The sequence below is a fragment of the Lontra canadensis genome, unplaced genomic scaffold, assembly GCF_010015895.1.
Source record: "Lontra canadensis isolate GAN:19392208 unplaced genomic scaffold, GSC_riverotter_1.0 scaffold44, whole genome shotgun sequence".
Taxonomy (NCBI): Eukaryota; Metazoa; Chordata; class Mammalia; order Carnivora; family Mustelidae; genus Lontra; species Lontra canadensis.
In genome coordinates, this window is record NW_022631038.1 from 2,788,658 (window position 1) to 2,811,015 (window position 22,358).

General features: G+C 53.7%; 1 protein-coding gene across 4 annotated transcripts in view; it reads left to right on the forward strand.

The window, feature by feature from the left end:
* ZNF516 (zinc finger protein 516) overlaps nucleotides 1–22,358 on the forward strand; it is a 114,029-nt gene that overhangs the window by 77,483 nt on the left and 14,188 nt on the right. The window lies entirely within an intron of this gene.

Sequence of the window (22,358 nt, forward strand, 5' to 3'; positions counted from 1 at the left end):
CTGTGTGTGTGTGAGAGCCTGTGTGTGTGTGTGTGTGCATGTGGGGATGATCGTGATTATTTGTACATACGTGTGTACATGTGTTTGTACATATATCTGTGCACACGTGTCTGTACATATGCACACATGTATCTGTACATATATGTATACGTGTGTTTGTACGTGTGTGTGTGTGTGTACCTGTCATTTCACTTGAAAACTGAATCGAGGGCCTGACCCGTGGTGTGGTTCAGCACAGAATGTTTGCTGGGAGCGTGAGGATCCCATGGTTCCCAGCGTCCTGCTCGTCACACGTTGGTGAAAAGAAATTAACGTTGTGATTTAAGAGCAGACGTAGACTTCACTCTGTCCTTTGACCTTTCCCGTAAGTACTCTAAGTAAGCCAGTTCGGCAAGAGGAAAGTCCTTCAAAAGCTCCGGTGCTGTGGAGTAGGTGACCCTTCTCAGGTGAGACAAGTCAGAGAAGCCCCAGGGATGGCTGTGTCGGTGGGACTTGGTCAGTCTGGGCCATCAGAACTCGGTCAGTCTGGGCTGTCGGTCGCGGCTCAAGCCCTGTGCCCTCTCGAGGTCACCAGATCACGAAGGCTGATGGTGCGCTTCCCCCGGGCCTCTGCCGTCCGCAGGTAGACAGGGCGGGAGAGGATGGGCTCTGGGATCAGCCAACTTTTAAAACCTTTCTTAAACTTTCAAAAAAATTCCCCAAGTGAGGAAAATCACTGTAGTGTGCTAGTATTCAAATCAGGTGATTTTTCAGTGAAATCTCACTTAAGCACGCGCTAGCTCACTGTCCCAGAAAGAGGCATGACGGCTGGTTTCAGGACTTTGCACAGCAGGTTGGAAGCGCCGATCAGTAGTGCTGGCAGCCGAACAGTAAGGAATGATCTCCCTTCTTGAATTTAAATATTTAGCAATAGTGTCGATGTGCGTGTGAGTCTTTACAGCCCTGTGAGAAATGATTTTAAAGCGAATTTGTTCAGAGAAAAGGCAAAGGGTAATACGGTTTTGATGGCATCGGGAGTTTCTCAAAAAAACCTTCCTGTTCCAGTGTTTCATTGTTTTGGAAATAAAAGTTGATGTGAACTCCTCTAAGCGAGTTGGTAGTTCTGTAAACTTCAATATTTTACCAGTCTGAGAAACCGAGTAGTGAAGCCTCGTGAGCAGCCCGATTCCCGTGGTTCCCAGCACATCAAGATTGTGTCGGGACATTTCTGTTCCTGGGGTTCCCGGACACCTTTTGCTTGCTCACTGGTACCGTGTGCTTGGGTCCTTCTTGAAAGACCGTTTCGGTTCTAGCTTTATCCGGTCATACGGACCTCATGCCAGAAGTGGGTCAGGTTAGGGAAGCATTTTCTCTCTGGGCGTAAAACCGGTCTGGGGGCGGCAGGGTGGGGACGGGGGACGTGGGTGGGTGGAGTATTTGAGAGGATACATCACACCCGCATCACACGGAGGGATAAATAACTTGGGAATGCCTCCAAAATGGTAGGAAATACAGGAAACCTCGAGGCAGTTAGAAATTCCCGTCATCCTACAGTTTGCCTTTTTAGAAACTTGCCCTTTGTCTTGTTCACACAACCCTGAAAAGTGAGCTTAGCTCACCGGTGCCTGTGTGGTGGTGTAGAAAAGGGATTTTTCTCTTACTCTGGTCCTGGGATCTGCCTCTCGGTCCACGGACGGATTGATGCAGCGACCCCTCGCTGGCCTTCGTGCCGCAGGGACTCCAAGGCGAATGGGGTCCAGCGTGCACGGTTAAGGGACTTTTGGCCAGAACTGAGGAACGTGCCAGCGTTTGCCCCCAGATTGCCGCCTCTCACTCACGTAAACACACGATTATGTCTGTGTGCCTTATGTTCCCTGTGCCAGTGTATGCAGGGCTTCAAAGTCACGTAGTAGCGAGATCAGTTACTAAATTCTACTTCGGGGATTTGAGAAACAACTTTTTGATTTAGGGAGGCGGGCGAGGTCAGCAGGGAGCCCTCCTCAGGAGAAAATCTCGTGACCTGGATCTTTGGCCCTATTTCGACAGCATTGCACTTTGTCCGTCCTCCTCAGAGGACCTGGGTTTCCACGTGCTCATCTTCCCAGATGCACTCAGAGAAGAGAGCAGCCTCCGTCCGCTTGACCACTGTGTGTTGACAGGAGCCCAGAGACGGGGCCGCGTGCAGAGAAGGGGGACATCGGACTCAGCTGGGGCTTTTCAGCACGACAGAGAAGACCGGGAAAGAGGCCCAGAGTTCTTAGGAACACCCGTGAACTGAACACCACCCAGGCCCGGTCACCTGTGTCACTGGAGCCGCACAGGGCGGCCGGCTGGCTTCCCCGCCTTTTCCGTCCACACGCCTCCTGTCCCAGTCTGCCCTCCGGCGTCCTGCAGGCCCTCAGAGAAGGACGGGGGTCATCTATAGCCACTGTCTCGCTGGGGCTGACCCGCGGTCAGCAGGTCGGTTTGTCGAGTGTGTGCGGACGCGTTCTGTTCCCCTGCGCATCAGGGCAGGGGGCGTGCGGGCCATGTTGGAGGTGCGGTGCAGGAGCGCAGGTGGAGGCTGGGCTCGGCGGCCACTTCCTGTCCTGCGGGGGGATGTGCCTGTGGGCTCTCCGTAGCCCCGTCCCCAGCACAGAGCTCGGCCCCCTGCCCGGGAAGCTGCAGGAGCAGTGGGCGGGATGACGTTTGCTGCCGTGAGCCCACACTCAGGAACGGGACCCAGTTGGCAATTGGTCCCTGGAGTTGCTTCTTCCAAGGATCATCTCTTGGTGACGTCTGGCTGATGTCATGCCTCTGTTTACCCCTCTTTGTGGTGGCCTCCCATCTGCCGGCACTTTCTGTCCTCTCTGAGAGTCCAGGACTTGACCTCGGGTTCAGATGTTTCCATTCTCAGGTTATTTGGAGATCAGGTAGGTCTACGGGCTTTGCCATTTTCCTTATCTCAGTGTCTGATAATTGAAAAGTGTCTACGATGTTTTCTTAAGCATTTTCTGCTAAAAGGACGGGCAGGTGCGGTTTTGCACTTTGCCTGAGGGCAGGGACACCCGGGTATCCTAGGAGATGGACAGGTGTCCTGGCGCTCAGAGCAGACCCCTCGTTCGACAGGTGGACAGCGACGCGAAGGGCTGGGTGTTTGGGCTCCCGAGGCCAGAGTAAGATGCGGTCCGAGAACGTGTTGGGTTTGGTGCTTCTGGTTTTGTATTTCGTGACTTGTTTGGGGTCACCAACGCTTCTCTCATTCCGTCCTCTCCGTAGAGCAACAGCCTGTGATAATGTTTGTGATTTTGCTTTATCTCCTTCCTCTTCCCCTTATTTTCCAGCGTCCGGAAACATTGTCTCGCCTGTGGACGTGGGTACTCAGGATCCCCGTGAAGAGCTCGAGCTTAGAATTACTTGTATTTGGTGAAAGCAAGGCCCTGCTGGCTTCACCCCTTGGGAGTTTTCTGTCGGAAATACGGGGTGTTGGGGGAAGTCTGCTAATCTCGTATTTTGGGAGCTAGTCCTCAGGAATCAGGAGGAAGAGAGTGCTGTCCCTAGCTGATGGTGACATTTATCTCGGGGGCCTCAGGAAGGCGGCAGGACACGTGAGATTATCCAGGATGACACGCGTGACACGCACGGCCACGCTGTCCCCGGGTGGGCCCTTCGCCACTTGAGGCTGCGGTGCGGGCGGGGAGACGACAGGGCATTTCTGTCCCTGGAGAGAGTTTATTGGACGGTGCTGACCGGCGGGCCAGCCTGCTTCTCTGCTGTCCCAGGAACACGGCGTCTGAAGACCGCAGCATGTCACGGGGCTGTTTTAGGGTTCTAGCTGCTCTTCTGGTTTTGGCTCCTGAAAGCTTGTGTTCGTTGATCCTGTTTCCTGCCCTGGATGCCTAAGCCGTGGGCGTGGAGCCGTTGCAAGAAGCAGGGCCCGGTGTGTTCTCCTTACCTCACAGACACACGGGATTTGCTGCCCGGGGACTCGGGGGGTGGATGCAGCGTTCCCCATGGCTCACCAGACTGCGCTCTGCTGGACACCGTCATGCCCGTGCACAGACCCCCCCACCCCATGCACACACACACGTGCACACGCACACACACTCACTCTGCAGTGATCAAAGACACGGGCTTGGTGGTGGTTGCAGGGAGGTGAGTCAGGACGGTGGGCCTGGGGCGCCCCCAAACTGTCTTCCTCATTCCTGGCTCTGTGGTGACGGAGGAGGATGGCTTGCTTCAGTGGTCCTTACCTCGCTCCCTGCATCTGCTCAGCTGCTTTTCAGTAACTTATCTTCAGCACCAAAAATTGGTATCTGGCCCCTGGGTGCTTTGCAGAAGCCCCTGGGGGAGGGGTGCGTGGAAGGCCAAGGCCCTCGTTCTTGTGACCACAGAGTGGAAATGTTGTGATTTCTGTCCCAGAGCTGATGAGCTCCTGTGTGGGAACTTGCAAGCCGGTGGCCAGTCAGCCCTGCAGAGTGGAAGCCGTCCAGGGAGGGCGCAGAGGGCCGCTCGGGACCTGTCTGGATGCCGGCCGGTTGGAGCTGTAGTTTTAAAGCAACAGGACAATTGCATGTGACTAGTAGAGTTTTAGGCAGATGCTAAAAATAAGCATTTCATTTTTTGCAGTTGCATGTTTTAGTTGTGGTGTGGTGCGTTCTGTAAACCATGAAGTGGACAGAAGTCTGTGAAGAAGGTGGGAAGAGGCGACCTTGTATTTCGGGTCCTTAGGTCCTGGTGGCACTGAAGGTCAGTCAGTCTCCTGATGGCCTTAAAGGGCTGGATTGATGCTCTCAGTTTTTTAAAAAATGGCCTCAACACACATTTTCTCCTTTTAAAGAATGGTGTGTTCATGGGGTTTTCAGTTTTGGACTTTGTAATTGTGGGGACATGACCGCGTTCGCAGGACTCAGGGTCGCAGGTGTGATTATCAGGTTGGATAGTTGCTGACCCCTGCGGTCCTCCGACCCGGGCACACTGTGGTTCTGTCATGGGAAGTCATGTGTGTGTGTGTGTGTTTGTGTGTGTATGCGGTGTGTGAGTCGCCCTGTGACCGTGTGTGCGGGGAGCTCAGGGTGAGGACAGACAGGCAGACGCAGACACCGTGGGGAGAGGATGTTTCCGACCCGGCCTCGTGGAGCCTGGAGATCTCCGGGGTAGCGAAGGGATGACTCAGCAGGCCTGCGGATAATTAACGTTCGTGAACACAGTCTATTTTTAGATGCGGCTTATGGCTCTCAACCCTATGGCTTCAACTCTCCCACCACGACCAGTGGATCTTTTTTGGTCCTGCATGAAACTGTGAGCCGCCAGCATTTTGAAAGAGAAGGAGGTTGTACGTGGAGGGGGACATGGTAGCCAGAGAAAGGTGTTTTCCAGGCCAGGGAGACACAGCGGCCGACGGGGAGCTGGTGGGGGCTCGTTGTTCTCGGGGGACCTGCAGCGGATGGAGACGCTCACATCCGTTCGCGTTTGCAGCTGGCAGCTCACCGTGCCCTGGGGAGGGTCTGGTTCTGCTGCATTTGTGGCCCTGTGGGGGCATCGGGGGTCACTCGGGACCCCGAGCACGGGTCATAGACGTCGTGGGACAGGTGAAGTGCAGGGAGTTTGCAGAATCTTCCAGGCTCTGGAGCACCACTCAGAGAGATCACGGCGGATCGGGGCAGCGTCTACGCTGCTAGTTCCCTTTGTTCCCGTTTGATCCGATCAGCTCCCGTCGCCAGTGTAGGGACAGCGGTGTGTGTCAGGCTCGCTCCTGAGTCGGTGGGGGGTCTCTGGCGAGTCCTGAGCTGCTTATTTAAAGAGCAGGTAAATTAGTTATTTAGTATTGACGTCCATGGTGTCTCTAGCAAATAGGAGCACGGGGCTGAGGCGTGACCCGTGCACACAATGGATATGCCCGGAGCAGCCACCGTAGCCCTTCTGCTCCCACGTGTGCACACAACGCACACACACGTGCACGTGCACCTGCACGCGTGCCGTCGTCGATGTCTGGAAGTTGCCTGCACAGAGGCAGGGCTCCAAAACACTGCTTTTCTGGGTGCCCGTGCAGAGCTGGCCACGTTCCTGAACGTGGGAGCGGCTCGGTGGCGGCGTGCTGCTGGCTGGGCGAGAAGCCGGAACCTCTTCTGCGTCTTGGCCTGCTTGCCCCTCCCCTTGGCCCCAGTAGCTGGCGTCCACGCTGGGCCACAGTCTGGGCTGGCCCCCGTGTGAGCCTGCCGCTGCGGGGCCTTCTCTGCGGGGGGACGCCGGGCAGGGTGGGGGACAGGCAGAGCTCAGGGCCTGTCCTTTTTGGTTCAGCTAGCAGAATTTGATGGCAACGCTTTCCTTAGCTTTAAGAAAGTTTTAATTCATAGATTTGGGCCTCTGGCTTAGGCACCCAGCTCCCAGTAAACAATCTCAGAAATCCTATCTTGCAACTTCTTCTCAAAATAGCAGTAGGACTGAAATGGTAGAGGAAAATACATGGAGCAATCGGGGCTTTGCTGAGATCCTCTGAGCGGCGTTGTTCCCTTGAGCTTGGGACTCCGTCTTGACTTTCGAAAACTGGGCAGGTTGGCGAGAGCCATTGTTCAGGAGCGAAACTGAAGAGCCATGGGAGGGGGCATAGTTCCCGCCTGTCACCAGAAACGAGAAAAAACGAAAAGTCGGGGATGGAGAAGTTCACAAAGGAGGAAAGTGCGTGAGCTCTTTTGTTCCTTTTTGCATTTTAACGAAGAACATTCTCCTTACGGGCCCATGGTCACGACTCGTAACGGGGCTTTGGCGGCCCGCCTGAGACCCCAGAAGACTTCAGTGACGGACTTGGGGAAGAGTTGCTTAAATTATGAAGTGAAACACGAAACAGTTCTGGCCACAAAGTGTCTTTGGTGAAGTGACACTGTTGAGATTCAGGACTTATGTAATGGTTGGAGCTCTCGGTGTGAGCTAGAACGTCTCTATGTGTTTCGCTCTCAGGTGTGCATTTGTAACCATGAAAGGCTGTCAGGTCACGGCTGAGCGTCCCCGCGTGGACGAGACCGCCGGCCACACGGGCTCTGGCCGGTTTGTTAACTTTCCCGGTGGCCCCCTCCCTGCTCCTGGCTTGTGGGTCCTGCTTCGTCCTCGGCAGTGGCCGTCCGTGTCAGGAATCCACTACAGCCATGAGAGAAGGAATGCTTGATACTTAGTTTATATATTTACCTTCATGAACAGAGACATTCGAACTTGGTGGGCATTTCGAGGGCGAAGCCTGGCAAGTGCTCAGAAGAAGCCGTGCCCAGGTCTCATCAACGCATCTTGTCAGAAGATACGCAGGACGTCACTCAAAGAAGGGAGTGATTTTAATTTAGACACGAGATTCTGTTTGTGGAAGGACATAGGAGATCCCGCCATGCCACGCATCCTGGGGACCATGCCCTCCTTTGAAGTGTTCCCGTCTTACCAGGTGCCTGTGGCAGGTGCCCCCACACCCCCGCCCCAGGCCGGTCCCCCGAACTCGGCCTTGCATGCAGCTGCCCACACGGCCCTCCTGCTGTTGGGAAGTGAGTGTGGGTGGGGAAAGGCCAGAAACGTGGCGGCTTGGCACCGGTCCCACGTGGCATGGGGTGCGGTCACGATTCTCCTGGGGTACTCCGTGGTGGTCACCTGAGCAGGTGCAGGATGGCCCCATCGGGGGGCCCAACTAGGACGAAGCAGCTGTAGAAATGCTTCCAGTTCATCACGTCCCTTCTACACACAGTGGTAAATGATGATTCCTGCTTCTCCGGCTCACAGCCCCGGTAGCTTGTGTCCAGCACAGAGCAGACTGTGGGACACGGACAGATGTGCAGACCTTACCTGCTGAATGAGGGCGCTTGCCTGGGTGGGCTCTCACTGCACGAGGGAATTTTCTGTCGGAGAGGCCGCGATCCTGCGACTAGAGCTCGGCCTTCAGACTTGAGTCTAGAGGGTCATGGACTCAGCCCCTCCCCCGCCCTTTAGACGATCCAGCTCTCGCACCCCTAGAAACTGCTTCTGTTTTAACTTTGAAAGGAACTGCTTCAAAGTCAGGGTGAAAGTACCTGCTGATGATTTTCAAGTCATTTGCTGAAGGACCCAAGTCGTTCAAATCAGCCGCTAGATCATTAAATTAAGTTCCAGCAAGTTGGACCTTTGCAGGTCCGGTACCCCAGAGTCTAAGGCAGAGAGAAACGTTACTTGGTCTGACTTCGTGTTTGCCAAATCGTTCCAGTGCATCAGTAGGTTAAAGCCCTCCGCATTCTAACCGCCACACGTCCTGATGAGCAGACACACACACAGATGTAAGATGCTTGAAGACCTTTTGATGAACTACTTCCAAATGCTGATGAAGCCCTTTCAGAAGAAACAGGCACGATTATGTTGACCAGACTTGAAAGCACGCTCCTGGTGTGCATCTGTTGCTAATAAATTGTGTTGTTCAGAGGCCTCTATCTCTAGGTCCCATTTCTGGGCTCCGGGGACCACACAGGGAGGCGGCAGGAGCCTGGGCTTATCGGCTGTGAGCAGCCGCCATCTAGCGGCGGGCGGCCCGCATAGCGCCTGCCTTCCCCAGGTCTGTTTGTAGGTCTGAAGACGATGCCGGTAGAGAATCTGATTTTTTTAAAACAAGATCATTATAATTTCTTTGGAAATACCCAGCATTTGGGTTTTATATATTTTGGGTAAGGAAGCAGTGGGAAGCTTCTAAGCCGTGTGCCTGCGAGCTTGTGCGTGTGGCCCCTTCTCGTGCGGGAACTGTGCGGCGCCACCGTCTTCTCAGGTCTCCGCCCTTCCCGAGTCCTGAAACACTTGGTGTGAGACAGAGCAGGTGAACTCAGGAGCATTTTCTTGGTCGCCCCTGACAGCGACTCTAGGCTGCTGTCCCGTGAGTAAGGTCAGGACTGCCCGAGGGGGACGGGGAAGGGGCGCCCGGTGCTGAGCTGTCCTGTGCCTTTCCGCCCTCTCTCCTCCCGTGGTGACATTCCCAAACCCAGACGTGGTAGAAGGACCTTCTTTCCGGAAGTTCCTTTCACCGTTTGTGGAAGATTTGATTTACTTTCCCGCTGCTTGTGTCGGGTGGGAATGTTTGTTGCTGCTCAGAGCATGGTTTGCAAATCTTTGTTTCATGATTTCTTTTTGCATTTGTTTGTGTTTTTTCAAATGGATGAGTTGTCCTTTGCAGTTAGGTTTTGGGAGTGAAGGGGGGTGTGTTAAATGGATGCAACTATGAAAATAGACTTGGATTCTGTTCACTTCAACAGCAGTGGGATTTTTGTTAAAAACAGCAGCCACCAGGGAGTTGTGTTTTCATGGTTGAGTCAGGAAGCAGTTCGTGAGTTCGAGATTTCGAGAACGCGGCTGTGTTCATGGCAGCACAGACTGCGGGTGAGAGGGGCTGAAGCTCCGTGGAGGCTCAAGGTGTCTGATTAACCTTGGAAACAGGGTTTTGTAGTTGAGGAGTAGCAAAACTTTTGAAAAAGTTCTTTCCCGGATATTAAGCTTTAGGTTTTCTCGTATGAGCTGGTTAATTTGTTCAGTCAGAAATCCAGTATTTAACTTGTAACCCTTTTTCTTCAGAAATCAAAGTACGGCTTCCAGAGTGCAAAGCTTCTTAACTGTTTTTCTATTAATGCAAATTAGTTAGTTTTGCAGTTTGTTTATGATAATAGATCAGTTGTTTAAAATGAAAACTTGGGGGTACCCAGGTGGCTCAGTTGATTAAGCGTCTGCCTTTGGCTCAGATCATGATCCCAGGGTCCTGGGATCGAGCCCCACATCGGGCTCCCTCCTCCGCGGGGAGTCTGCTTCTCCCTCTTCCTCTGCCCATCCCCTCGGCTGTGCACTCTCTCTCACTCTTTCAGATAAAATCTTTAAAAAAAATAAAATGAAAACTTGTATATTGTACTCATACAGAAAAAGTAGCTGAGCAACTTGACATGTTCATTTGTAAAAATTGGAAAATATGATTAGTTCTTAACCATTATTTTAGCTACTGGCACTTTCCTTATCTTTTATGCTTTCTTCTTCTTTTTGTAGTTTATGTTGTGAGTGTAATGACCTTCGTGAGAGAGTTTAGAACGCTTAGGAGAAGTTTTCCGGCCCCAGGACCGAACCCGATAGACGGCAGACTGAGGTCTCAGGGCGAGTGGAGGGACCCCCGCTGGTGCCCTGTGCTCAGTTCCGGGCTCAGGGTCGGGCTCAGGGTCCTGGACGGGCTCACAGCGTCCGTGTTCGGTCCTGCACTGTCTCTGGCAGCCCCGCCGCTCCCCTCCCTCCAGCGTCCCTCTGCCGACCGCACATTCCAGCTCTGTCTCTGGCTCCTGGTTATTTTCCCGTTTTCTGGAAGGTGAGCTTCCAGGTTAAACCAGCCCGTGGCATTGTTTTCCTGCCTTCCTTCGGCTTCGCTGGCACAGGATGCCGGAGTTGTGTGTTTTAACTGTAAAGTCCCATGGTGAATGGAGCTGAAAGTCATCTTGCGCGTCTTGTATCTCCGACTCAAAACCTTCGACGGCCGTAAAGCTCTTACATCTTCAGGCCCAGTGCCAGATCGTCATTACGTCATCACGTTTCATGGAGCATCAGTGGTCTGTGTCGGAGCTTTTTCTCACAGAAACATCTTTCCAGGGCACTTTTGGTTTTTTTTTTTTTGCAGACACCATGCCGTTTTCTCTTTGTTAATGTTGTGTGTCAGTTGTCGAGGAAGTCCCAGGCTTCGGCGAGGCCCCCATGTCTGGTGGTCCCCAGACCTGTTACCTTCACTCTGGCCTGGTTTTGGCGACCCGCTGTCCCGTTGTAAGACACGTAAAAAGAAGAGAAGAGAATAATCTGCCGAGAAACGTTATTTACAAACTGTAACGTTCTCGCTGTCACATCAAGGTTTTTATAACTGGTGATGTTTATTATAAAAGTTACTAGAAACTCATAAATACTAAAATTAACTGCTAATATGTTAAACTTCTTTTTCCTTTTTTTCCTTTTTTAAAAAAGGTTTTATTTGTTACACACACGGGAGCCCACAGGTGGAGGGGGCTGTGCCAAGGGAGAAGCAGGCTTCCCCTGAGTGGGGAGCCAGATTTGGGGCTCGATCCCTTGGGAGCCGAAGGCAGACGCTTCACTGACTGAGCCCCAGGCGCCCCTAGACTTACTTCTCATCCAGTAGTGCTCAGTAGACTGCTTCAGGCTCACAGCGCTTGGGATGTCTTTGGAGGAGGGCCCAGATCACAGTACAGTTTAGGATCGAAGCTATCTTCTGTTTCCAGTGACCACCCTTCCTCCATATGCACCCTCACTCCTCCATGTGTGGAATTAGTTTGCAGATCTTTTCAGTAAAGAGGAGCAAATAGGAGAGGTGTGAAGACCTCCCAAGTCACAGCTGCTGGGATGGGCCAGCCGGGTACCTGCGTGTGCGGCTTGCGTCATCCCGAGCACGGCCAACGGTGGGGGTCGTCCCTGCAGATGGTACGTCTGGATTTTAATGAAGGGCGTGGGGCTGCTGATCGGATCCCATGCTCGGGTGGCGCAGGGCTCCCCGCAGGTGGGAAGAGGGCCCTGGAGAAGCTGCCTCTTCCTGCTTTCCGTGCCACCTGGCGCAGACCCGGGGAGGTGCTGGCTGTCGTGGAGCCTTGTCCTGCGGCCCGCTGACCCTAGGAGGCATGCTGGGCCGTCCCTGCCGTTTGCTGCAGCCGCCCAGGCTGCGGCTGTCGCGGCTGACCTGCATTACCGTGCAATCACCGTTAGTTCTCCTTGACCACCCTGTGCTTGGGCTGCCTGTCTTGGAGACAAAGTTCCTCTCCTAGAATCACATGGCTTGAGAGCATCTGGGTTCCGTGTAGACAGCAGTGGACGTTTGCCACTCGTGTGAGGCCCGTGCTTCACCCTAAGTGCACCCACCTGGATGGGGTTCCTTCCCAGGAGAGCCACGCCGAGATGTCCCCACGTGGCGTCTGTCTGCTGCTCCTCCAGCAGGTGCACGGGCCACGGCGAGGAGGTGGCGGGGACGCCCTGCCCCGTCCTCCGAGCGCAGCCCGGTCCCGCACGCCGCTCTGCAGGCTGTGCATCTGCTCTCGGCCGCTGTCAGAACCAGGAAACAGAACCGTTCTTGCTCTGTCTTCTGCATTCAGCTCACGTTTGTTGCAGAAATGGTGTTTATTTTTCTGAAGAGGCGGTCTTGGGGACCAGCAGAGCTGGAGGCATTGGCTTGCTCAGCAGTTGGCCCTTAGAGCTGGAGGACGGTCGGGCCGGCCCATGCCCTCTCGCGGCCCGTGGAGGATGCTGACGGAGTTCGCGGCGGAACCCAGCCCGACGCGGGTGGCGGCCCGTGGTACAAGCGAGGGTTCCGTTCTCAGGTCTGTGGGAACCGGGCGGCAGGAGGACGGCTGTAATAATAGGAAGTTCTTACGCATTAGCGAGAGCGAGACGGAGGGTGTTGCCCCAGCCAGGCCTGTCCTCCCAGCGTCCAAGCAGGTGTCTGATTTCACTCGTGGGCCTAGGAGTCCAGAGCACGGGTCCCCTCGGAACTCCCCAGGTCTGAGCAGTGCGGGGACCCTGTCGCCGTGAGCCGTGAACAGCGCCATGCCTGCCCCCGCTCCCCTGACTGGGCACTCACTGCAATTGCCACAGTTCCAGGACCTGCGCTGGGTAACTGGGTTGATAACTAGGTTGGTAACTGGGTTGGTAACAAGTTTGGTAATTGGGTTGGCAGTTCTGCGTGGTGCAGGGACCGCAAGGCCTCGCAACTGCCCACACAGCCTTCACTTTTCATCTCTCCAAGCCCATGAGAAGCATTTGCTGAACTGACTGGTTCATAATTCACCTCACACTTTTCAGGGTGCTTTCCTGTGCTCTGTCTCTGTACACATGACCCGTGGATGTTAAATGACTTGTCTTATTCGTTTATTAATTCGGTATGTGTTCGTGGAACGTCTGCCTCGTGCCAGATGTGCCAGATGCTGGCGAGAACAGTGTCTGGTTATTGTGTGGTTTGTGTTTTTGGAGCTCAGATGCTTTGGGGAGAGGCAGAGAGGACACGTCCCCACACACAGCACGGAGGCGGACAGATCCAGGGAGACAGAGCAAGAGGTGGGAGCGGACATGTAGGGGGTGTTATTTTATGGAGGGTGGTTGGGAGGTGCTCCTCGGGGAGGGAGTGGGGCCTGGGCCTGGGGGGGCAGTGGCTGTGGGCGTGTTGGAAGCCCACGCTGCCGGGTGGTGGACATGCCGGATGAGGCAGAGCTCCACTCCCACGGTCAAACGTTTGTTCTGTTACGGCCCAAGGAGGTGTTCTGCAGACCATCTCAGTGACTTTGTTACGTACTTTCTAAAATATTCCTGCCATGCCTTAGGTGACCGGGTGTTTGTTCACATGTTTTTTTAGGGCAGAAACGTGTTAAAGAAAGGGAGGGAGGCTTTCAGACACACAAACCTGGAATAGAGTCTCAGTTCCCCCAAATGGCCTGTAGCTCTGTTGGGGGAAAGCGTGGTGGTTGGACCGTGGTCAGGTGTGGATCCGCACTCCCTCGGGACACCACCAGCTCTCTGCTCAGAGCTGTAGGATCTCCCTGTGCTCCATGGCCCCCAGGGGAGCTTGCTTTCCCCAGAGCCCACTTTGAATCTGTTGAATGCCGGCTTCTGCATGAAGAGTCCTGGGTTCCCCCCGAGTCTTGCTGACCAAGAGATTCGAAACCTTGTCCCCATGGTCTGCAGTTTTGTCTCCTCTCGACCCCGGAGTTCCTCACCCTCTGCTTCTCTGTCCTGCTCCTCGTTCCTGGGGACAAAGAGCAAAGGATCACACATGGTCTACCATGAGTTAGAGTGTCCCTGTCGTGGCGCCGCCCACTTCCTGCACCGTTATTCCTGTTCCCGAGGGCAGCCTGGCTGGGGGGCCGTGAGGAGCTGCCTGGCTGCTGGTGGTTCCCCGACACGGGTGATGTGGCTTCCTGGAAAGGCTGTTGATGTAGGGCAGTGATGTGGTACGTGGACAGACCAGCCACACTGCCACTTGGGCTTCTGTTACGGATGGTCGTAGCTGGTAATGTCCAGTGAGATCCACTGGTGTTGGGCTCTGAGCCAGTCCTCCAGGTTCATGGCCGAGCTCCCCGGGGTGAGGCACAGGGGGGACTGTGGATCATGGGGGCCAGTCAGTGTGCAGGAGATCTGCCGAGGCCCTCAGCGCACAGCTGCTTGCGGGAACCAGAGCATCACCGGGAAGGGTCCGTCAGGGCTGTTTTGTGCTGAGGGAGGCCCACAATCAGGGAGAGTGTTCCTGGGTTTGTGCTCAGCAAGAAGTTTCTATTTTGTTTGAACCAGAAGAGTGGGAACGTAAGAAATTATGAAGAAAACAAAACTGGGGGTATCACGTTACCTGATTTTAAGCTATACTACAAAGCTGTGATCTCCAAGACAGCATGGTACTGGCATAGAAACAGACACATAGACCAGTGGAACAGAGTAGAGAGCCCAGATATGGACCCTCAACTCTATGGTCAAATAACCTTTGACAAAACAGGAAAAAATATACAGTGGAAAAAAGACAGTCTCTTCAATAAATGGTGCTGGGAAAATTGGACAGCTATATGCAGAAGAATGAAACTCGACCATTCTCTTACACCGTACACAAGGATAAACTCGAAATGGATAAAAGACCTCAACGTGAGACAGGAATCCATCAGAATCCTAGAGGAGGACATAGGCAGTAACCTCTTCGATATCAGCCACAGCAACTTCTTTCAAGATATTTCTCCAAAGGCAAAGGAAACAAAAGTGAAGATGAACTTTTGGGACTTCATCAAGATCAAAAGCTTCTGCACAGCAAAGGAAACAGTCAACAAAACAGAGAGGCAACCCATGGAATGGGATAAGATATTTGCAAATGACATTACAGACAAAAGGTTGATATCCAGGATCTATAAAGAACTTCTCAAACTCAACACACACAAAACAGATAATCATGTCAAAAAATGGGCAGAAGACATGAACAGACACTTCTCCAATGAAGACTCACAAATGGCTATCAGACACATGAAAAAATGTTCATCATCACTAGCCATCAGGGAGATTCAAATTAAAACCACATTGAGATACCACCTTACGCCAGTTAGAATGGCCAAAATTAGCAAGACAGGAAACAACGTGTGTTGGAGAGGATGTGGAGAAAGGGGAACCCTCTTACACTGTTGGTGGGAATGCAAGTTGGTGCAGCCACTTTGGAGAACAGTGTGGAGATTCCTCAAGAAATTAAAAAGAGAACTTCCCTATGACCCTGCAATTGCACTACTGGGTATTTACCCCAAAGATACGGATGTAGTGAAAAGAAGGGCCATCTGTACCCCAATGTTTATAGCAGCAATGGCCACGGTCGCCAAACTGTGGAAAGAACCAAGATGCCCTTCAACGGACGAATGGATAAGGAAGATGTGGTCCATATACACTATGGAGTACGACGCCTCCATCAGAAAGGATGAACACCCAACTTTTATAGCAACATGGACGGGACTGGAAGAGATTATGCTGAGTGAAATAAGTTAAGCAGAGAGAGTCAATTATCATATGGTTTCGCTTATTTGTGGAGCATAACAAATAGCATGGAGGACATGGGGAGATGGAGAGGAGAAGTGAGTTGAGGGAAAATGGAAGGGGAGGTGAACCATGAGAGACAATGGACTCTGAAAAACAACCTGAGGGTTTTGAAGGGGCGGGGGGGTGGGAGGTTGGGGGAGCCAGGTGGTGGGTATTAAGGAGGGCACGAATTGCATGGAGCACTGGGTGTATAAACAATGAATTCTGTTACGCTGAAAATAAGTAAATAAATAAATAAAAAGAAATTATGAAGAACCTGGAAAGAGGCAAAGAGCCAGAGTCCCGTCGTTAGACAGAGGAGTGTGCGGTGGCCCGAGCTCACGAGTCAGCCCCTAGGAGAACTTGGGGACTAGAAGTTGGGGCTGTCACGGTGCCCGCCCCACACAGATGCCGCGTCCCCCTGGCACCGGCCGTCCCCGAGTGCATGCTGCTGAGCTGCTCTGGGAGAAATCGTCACGCACCGGGGTTTAGGTTGCAGCTCGCACAGCGACAAAGTGTTTTTTAAAAGGTGGGGCTCTGTCCTGAGCCTCGCTCACACGTAGTGTGTGGAAAAGGGGCTCACTCGGAGGAACGGGGGTGCCGGAGCAGCACGTGACACCAGCAGCTTGTGGTCCCCTGTCACTGGGTCCCACAGAGTCTCGGGGTTGGGTGCAGGTCACTGGGTGCAGGTCACCTGGCCTTGTGCAGACACTCGGTCACTCGGTTCCTGGGAGCTGATTTGGGCTTCCACGTGCCTGTCCCCAGGAGGAGCGGCCATATGCCCGCCTTGGCCTCCCTGGCAGCCAGGTCCTCTGTGACTCCCAGGTTTCGTCCTGTGTTGACTCCTCTGCTCCCTGGTCTTGGCCACAGTTTGAATCACCCCAAGGTTTTTGGAGAAAAGGCTGAGGGTACAGGCCCCTCCCCTGGCTCTTGGTCTGGGCTTGGGAATTTCTGACCCATGATGGTTCATGTGTTTCTGGGTGATTCTAGTGTGCAGACAGAACACTGCCCTTGATAAAGAAGTCATCCCCTCGTTCATCCCATACTGAGTGAATGTCTGAGGTATACAGCCGCCAGTCCCCTTGTCTAGGTAGAGGAGTCCAAGATCCTACAAGTCTTTTTCATATGGCTTGGTTTCCAGAAGCTTCTCCCCAGTAGGCCTGTTCTGGACATGCTCCCATTCATCTTCTTTGCTCTTGGTGTGTGGCTCAGAGCCGGGGCTGGCCTCTTCCAGCTAGATGTCTGCCTGAGGATGCTTTCTTGATCTAACATACTGGGCTTGTGGTCCCCTAGGACCCTGGAGTCTTTTTCACAACACAGCTCTTAAGCCAGACCTTTCACTTCCTGTGCTTTCTGTTTTTCCTCATGGGATTTCCCATTATTTTTCAGCCTTTGTTACATCTCGTTGAAAACTTTTGAGTCTTTGTTTCGTCACTGAAGGTTTTGGCTGTCTCTCCTAGCTGAGTGTCAGTCTTGGATCTGATAAACTTGTCTAGTCCCATTTCTTCATCGAGGGCCCTGGTAGAAATGATGGTGGGAGCACAGACACTGAGCACGCTTCAGAGGCCTTCCTTCCTGTTGGTCCTGGGCAGGAGTGCTGTTTCAGCCCACAGTGCCTCTCCGAGTCCTCCATGCAGCCTCATTCCGTCCGGTCCCTGGACTGTCAGCGAGTCAGGCCCATGTGCCACTCTGTCCCTTGAGTGACCAGTGCTGAAAGCCTTGTCGCAGAGGGAACTGTGCTGGACCATCCGTGGGCTGTTACGGTGCTGGGTGTTTTTTTTCCCCCCTGTCAAACCTGGGATAAAATATTTTGAAATGCATCCTATTTTATAAACCAAAACACCAAGGCATGCAGAATTTATTGCATCTGTCTTTGGTCATCATGGAGGGCCTGGAGGAGGACACGTTTCTTTACGGATGTGGCCGAGCTGAGTGTGCGGCACAGTGTGGGTCCTGCCACATCCCCTCTGGCCCCGCAGGTGCCCCGCACACATCATCTGGAGCAGAGCCGCCCCGGAGACCCCCTTCCCTCCCAGGAGCTGGGCTGCGCGGGTGGCAGAAGGCCGGTCCCTCCAGCGCACAGCCTGGGTGGGAAGCCGGATGAGAATCCCACGGCCCAGCCGTCCTGGGCGCCCAGTCCTCCTCCGTCGTGGGGAGAGAAGGGCGTTGACGCCTGGGCAGGGTGGCTGCGAGCTCCGGCTGCTGGAAGGACGGGAGAGGTAGAAAGGTGTTCGTGTCGGTACAGTGTCACACGGGGGCGAGGGTGACGGTTTGCAGGGACTGACAGTGGAAAACAGGAAGAGATTAAACTTCAGATTTATCTGTTAAGAAGGAAACTACAGCGCTAATGGGTTGGAAAAAACTAGGTAAAGTCCTTGTAAGAGACTGCAGTGCAGCCGCTGAGTGAGCTCTTCGTGGCGCTTCCAGTGAAGCCGTCCCGGGCCCAGCCGAGGACTTGTCTGTTTCCAGGACGCCCTGGAATTAGGGCTGCGCCACCGACTTCTTCTTTAGAGGTTCCCTGCGGTGGACCTCAGATTTTCTTAATCATGTAATTTGCATAGCTGGAAGTTTTACCCTTTCTTAACCTTTGAGAGAGGCCCCCTCGTTCTCCCGTCAGCCACGACTGTCACAGGCTGACGCCGAACGCCGGTTTGTAGTCTGTGTTGTGCACTCGCTGTGGGGGGAGCCCAGCCTGTGAGGTGGCGAACGTGGCTGCACGTGGGTCCATGGCTCCGGCGCACGTACAGGTCGCTGGGTCCCGGCAGCCCTGCCTTGCGCGTCACCGGGCTGGACCTGCAGGGACTCCCTGAGTCCTGGGGAGGTTGGGCGGCAAGGGAACCCCTGATGTGGGCAGGTGCACGCATTATTGACGTTACTCCCAGGATCGGTAATGATGGTGATGAAGCCAGTGAGGGGGGGTGGAAGCATCCTGCCCTGAGGCCCGTGGGCCGGGCACCCAGTCAGATAAGCAGCTTGTGGAGAGAATGTGAGCAACACTGCATTGGGGTGTGAGCTGGAGAGCCCGTGTGCAGGAGTGGGGGTGCGCCACAGCCCAGGCGAGCACCCCTGCGTCGGGGCAAGGACAGCACCCCAGTCCAAGGCTCCACGGGGCCGTATCCAAGGCCTGCTCGTCTCCGAGACATAACAGCACACAGTTTTTCAGTTGTGGGTTTTTAATGGAGCAGGGAGGGGGAAAGAGGCGGTAATAGGCACAGAGAATTAAGTGCCTTAAAATGGGTATAAAAATGAAAACAGGGATGTGTGGTGAAAACCAGATCAGTCATCAGAGTGAAAGGGGACACTAGGGATGGTGAAAACGGTGGATTTGTTGTTATGGATGTCTTATCGCGGTAAAAAAATTAAGAAAGAAAAAGTCAAAGGGGAGTAATTTTTCTTACCAAATGCCCTTCCACTGTGTCTTGTTTTGGGGTAGTTGTGTGTGTGCATGTGTGTGCATACGCGTGTGTTCGCATGTGTGTGTACGCGTGTGCACGCGCGTGTACGGGGTTGCTGCGGGGATTTCAAACAGAGACGTCGCCGCCTCCACCGGCCTTCTGGGGCGGCTGGGGGTCTGCAGGGGAGATGTGTGTGTATGCATGTGTGTGGGCGGCACGTGTGCATGCTCCGTGAACTGGGCAATTCCAGACGTGGGGCGTGTGTCACAGCTGCAGAAACCTAATCAGTGCTGCACTTCTTAAAGCACTGCCTGGATGGTCCTGGCAGAAAACAGAGGGAGAAACAGAAATTTCAGGCATGTGTAGCTCACACACATTATCCTTTGAGCCAAGGAGAGGTAGGCCATGGAAATTGTGTGTGCACCCACATATGTGTGCACTCACGTGCATGGTTTCATATGCACACACACATTCATGTGCTCACACACATGTATATGTGCAGGTATGTTTTCACATGCACACACACCTCACATGCATGCACTGTACACACATGCATGTTTCACACACGTGTCCATGTGTGCACACATGTTCCAATGCACACAGGTGTTGATGTGTGTACATACGTTTCCAGTGCACACACGTTTGTGCACACACGGGTGTGCATGTGTCCACATGTATGTTCCAGTGCATGTGCACGTGTTCGTGCACACACGTGCACATTTCGTGTGCATACATGGGTGTTCCCATGTGCACGCCCATGTGCACACATGCACACGTGTGCGGCGGTGATCACACTGTTGGATGTGCAGATGTCGGGTGGTGACTGAGGTGTGGTTCCCGGGGCCGTGTGGCTCTGGCTGCTCTGCACCAGGCACGTGCTTCGGGACAGCGGCTCTGGCTGGATGGCGCGGCTGCCGCTTCCCGCAGGGACGCTGACTTGCTGTGCCTCTCAGAGCCCCTGTCTCATCTGCAGACACTTAGCCGTGTGGCCAGGGTCACCCACACTTGTTGCTGGAGAGTAACTCAGGCCCCAGACTCAGTGGTTGAGTTTCAGCAACCCCTTTGTTGAAGCCTTGTCAGTTGCTTGGAATGAATGAGCTCCCTGTGTGGTCACGGAGCAGGTGGCTGGGGGAAGTGTGGGCTCCCCGGAAGTCCACCCCGTGGGTGACTTGCCCTTGTCGGCAAAGTTGGAAATGGCACTCAAGAACCCAGGAGCGTGAGGCCCACAGGCGGCTCCTCCACACCTGCTTTGGCCTGCGTGCACTGAAGCTTGGCTGCCTTGAGCGAGCCCACTGGCTTTGTGGGACGGGCTGGAGGTGCTTCTGTGCGGTGAGCTGGGGTTCCTCAGACCGGTAGTAAGGAAGCTCTCAAAGGAAAGGGCTCCAGGGCGTGAGAGCTTTGGGCTCCGGGTTTGAAGAAGCACCTGGTTCCTCAGCAGCAGCCCTGTCCCCTCCTTTGATGGCGATTGTCGGCGTCCCCTCCTGAACTGTCCTCCAGGAGTTAGATGGCCGTTGGGAAGGAGTCCCTCCCTTTTCTCACAACCAGCTTCCCGCGACACCAGCTCTGCCGTGCCCCCATCGATGGCTCTGATGACCCCGTGTCATGTCTCATCTTGTGATTTACTGTCGTGGTGAGGGGTATTGGGAGTCCTGCTGTGACGTTTTGAAATCCTTTCTGAGAGCATAAAATGTGGGGCCTTGGACAGATGTGCTTTGAAGCCCCCATAGATGTGCAGCGCCAGGTTACGTGGTTCTCTCTCAGTTTCGGAATTCGACTCCTAGTCTCTGGCTTGTGTTTTCATAAATCCGTATTCCTTTAATACAGGAAAGACGAGGCCCCCAACCCCCAGTGTTTCTCTCTCTGGATAGTTTAAAAGTGACTTTGACATTCTGAGCATCAGTGGGATTTGAACAAAGGTCACGAGGTTTCTGCATGTTTAGTCCCAGGTCAGGTACCCTCTTGTCAGCAGAGGTTCCCAGGGTTGCTCTGTGCGCCTTCGGGGGAACAGGACATGGTACTTAGGACAGACAGATACCCCAGAGTGGCTCACATGTTAGCATTTTGGTGCAGACAGGAATATTTATCCTTTCTGCATCTTCTTATCTCCTCACCCATCCTGCCCATCACTACATGCTGGTCACGTTTTATGTGAGTCATAAGCCCTTAAAATTGCATGGGAGTGGCTCACTACCTACTAATGGAAACTGCACATTTGTTACTGTGCTCCTTCTGATCTCTGTCAAAACCCGTTCTCTGAAGGATGCCCTCCTGCCTTCATGGAGATCCCTTTGGAATACATTAAAAAAAAATATATATATATATATGTATATATATATATATATATACATATATATATACCCATTTGATGGGATTCCTGAGACTTAACTCCAAAAAATATACTTAGAAAAATTTTAAAAAACATTTTTTATAAATAGATACCTACGTTGCACTGCAGATATTTAAGTGTATGAATATCCTTGAAGACCAGGAGTATCGGGCCTTGCCGTCAGTGGGCACCCGACATTTTGACCCTGCAGCGGTCGCAGGGGGCGTCCAGCGGGTGTCCACAACGAAGAACCTGTGTACTGTAGTTTGGAAAGTTCTGAGACATCCAGAAAGGATCGCACACCTTCCCGCTGTCGGGCTCGCCGCAGCCGAGCTCATCAGTGCGAGTGGGAAGTGCACTTTCTCCCAGGCTGTGCCCGTCCACTTGGGGTGTGGTCTGGCCTGGCTGCGGAGGCTTTCACCTGTCGGGCCTGAAGGGCAGGGAGCCCTGCTCCCACCGGCCGCTGAGCCTTCCGTGCAGCGTGGCTTGGGCAAGGCGGGCCTCCCTGAGGCAGGGCCTCCGGGCGCACCCGGGTATCTCTTGCAGGAGCACTGCAGGTGGGAACCGCAGGGGCAGAGTTTAGGGTCCCCGTCCCGGACATACCTCTGGGGAAAGGCGGGATGCGTGGCCTCACTTACCTTCCTCCCATGCCTCTGAAGGGAAGCTTCCGGTGTCAAGGCTTTGGACCAGAGGAGTGGGCCTTGAGACAGAGTGTTATTAGGGACCCCTTCTGGATCAGTCTGAAACTGACCTGTAGCCCAGACATTTCTGTGGCAGCCATGGCATCCCCTGGGCAAAGTGAGCCATTTTCAGTCCCAGCCTCTGTGTGACCACGGGCTGCGTCTCAAGGTCCTGGGGCCCTCTTAGCTTAAGACCCTGGGGTCCCTTACTGTGACTGCATTTAGAGAGTTCGTGGAAAGGCCTGGGAAGCTTGTGCTAGTACGGAGCAGGTGTTTCTTGGTGTCTGATACAACTAGTTACCGTCTGTTAACGAGTAACCGCGGGGTTGCAGGCAGCTAGATTTTATTTCTCCTGACAGTCTGTTGAGTTAATCAACCGAAGAAAGAAACCCCACCCCAAATGCCATCCTTTTGCCCTTACAGCTGGCCTGCTTTTGAGGGTGTTGTGGCGAGACCCCGTTGTTT